This window comes from Lissotriton vulgaris, chromosome 5, assembly GCF_964263255.1.
Source record: "Lissotriton vulgaris chromosome 5, aLisVul1.2, whole genome shotgun sequence".
NCBI classification, from domain to species: Eukaryota; Metazoa; Chordata; class Amphibia; order Caudata; family Salamandridae; genus Lissotriton; species Lissotriton vulgaris.
In genome coordinates this window covers 12,661,329-12,663,561 of record NC_141693.1, presented here as the reverse complement: position 1 = coordinate 12,663,561, position 2,233 = coordinate 12,661,329, and the positions used below count along the sequence as shown (strand labels likewise).

At 41.7% G+C, this 2,233-nt stretch overlaps 1 pseudogene; it reads left to right on the top strand.

Annotated features, from left to right (window-relative positions):
• The first annotated feature begins 1,058 nt into the window (after nt 1-1,058).
• Nucleotides 1,059-1,648, top strand: LOC147709991 (ADP-ribosylation factor-like protein 4A; annotated as a pseudogene).
• Nucleotides 1,649-2,233: the final 585 nt, after the last annotated feature.

Below are 2,233 nucleotides of genomic sequence, written 5' to 3'. Positions count from 1 at the left end.
CAAACTCATCTGCAGAGTTTCACAAAGATCCTCACTCTGTCCCAGCTGGCAGCATCAGCTGTGCCTATAGATTCAACATCATATCCTATGCTGACCAAACCGAGCTCATACTTTCCCTCTCTAACAAGATGCCAAACACCCAAACTAATTTCTCTGCCTGCATTACCAAAATACCCTGATGGATGGAGGCCACCTAGTTCAATCCCAAAATAGGCAAGATCGAAGTAGTAATCTTCGTCAAAGACACCTTTCTCTTGGAGTCCTCCTGGTGTCCTGCCAAACTTGGACGCACACCCTCTCCTGGCAACCTATGCAAAGAACCTCAGAATAGTAATTAACAACAAACTCAAAATCATTGGCCAAGGTAATGCTATCTTTGTTTCCTGCTTCCTCACACTCACGATGCTCAAAAGGATCTTGAAATGGCTCCCCACAAACATAGATAGAACCGTCACGAAAACCCTCAACACCAGCAAGCTGAACACCAACAAGCTTGTGGAGTAAGCGCTCAACTGACCAGAAGACCCCAGACAATACAAAACTCAGAAGCCAGGCTCACCATTAACCTCTCACCCTACACTCTCATTACTGTGCACTTCAATGAGCTCCACTGGCTCCTAATCCACAAACAAGCACTCTTCAAACTCCTTACACACATACAATGACCTACACAACATTGGCGTCATGTCCCTCAACAACTACATAAACTTCCACAAACCTACTAGATACCTCTACTCATTCGGACTCCTACTCACACACACCCACATACACAGATCCAGATCTGGTGGTCATGCCTTCTTCTATCTCGCTCCTATAGCCTGCACATTAGAGCCACATCCTCAGTTCTTGAATTTTGCAAGAAACTGAAGACCATGCTCTTCATCTAACCTCGACCCTGGCTGGAGTCATACAGTTCCAAATTCAGTGCCAGGATACCCCGCGGGTGAATTGTGCACTATACAGATACAAATAACATAGCATAACAGCACAAACGTTAATAGCGAAACAAAAAATGCTCTTCTTATGGAAAGTCTGGCCTAACTTTTACTATTACGAAAATGGGGAATGGACAGTCTGACAAGAGTTTGCTTTTGTTGAATCTGCTGAACTTTCATTTGTTCCACATCGTTATACTTGGTATGTACTTTGCAGGCAAGACAACTGTTTTATAGAGGCAAGAGTTTAATAAATTTGTGAACATGGTCCACACCAAGGGGGGTAACTTGGAGAAGATCAAAGGGTTGCCTGGAAACTCCAAGAGTGAAACTTGGATGTCTGTGGACAAGAAAAGTTCAGGCCCTTGTGAAAAACCTACACACATTGTAACGCTGGGATTGTGTTTGTGGTGGATTTTGTGAACATCAAAAGTCTGGAAGAAGAAAAGACAAAAACGTGTAAAATCACAAAGATCTCTGAAAAGCAGTGAGCGCCAGTTCTCATAGTGTTGAAGAAACATAGCTAAGGACTGTGCTTTCACTTTCAGAACTGGAGAAGCCTTAGGAATTCCATAAACTATCTTACTCCTCAACTCCAGCCAACATATGCAGTCAAAGGTGAAGGACTCACAATGGGGTTGGATAAACTCCATCATAGGTTTATTAAATGGTAGAAAATTATGAAGCAACAAAAAAAAAAAAGGATAACATAGAAATATTACCCCTTGATTTCCATATTGGCATTCCGCAACCCCTCTTGACTTAAGCAGATTGGTGTCTCAGGCCTGGTCTGCCTGTTGTGGCACTATTTGAATTTAGTTTATTGTTCATTCATCACTGCATGTGCTTTCATTGTGGTGGAAGTGTGAATTCTGTAATTAGATTTTTTTTAAGCTTCAGGGCTACCATGTTATCTGACTTGTAGAAAAAATGGGTTGTTTACAGTAGACCGAATGTATTGAATTAGTCTTAATTGTGAGCTTGAGAAGCACCTAATTAAAATGTAAACTACCTTATATGTGCACAAAAGTGAGGATCGGAATTGATAGAATCCTTTCTGATCCTTCCCGTTTGAGCAAGGTGCACATCTGGGGATCCCGTTATCCCACCTACTCTTACTCTAAGCAACCGATTCTCTCATTAAGTTCATTAATAATAGTCCTAATATTGAAACACTCCAGTGTAGATCTGGTGCATCTATGCATATGGTTCTCTAATGACCTCAAAGACTCAATCAAATATAACGATGAAAAACAAACAAAAGCAGAGACCTCCTAGACACATGGGGCCTAGTTCAC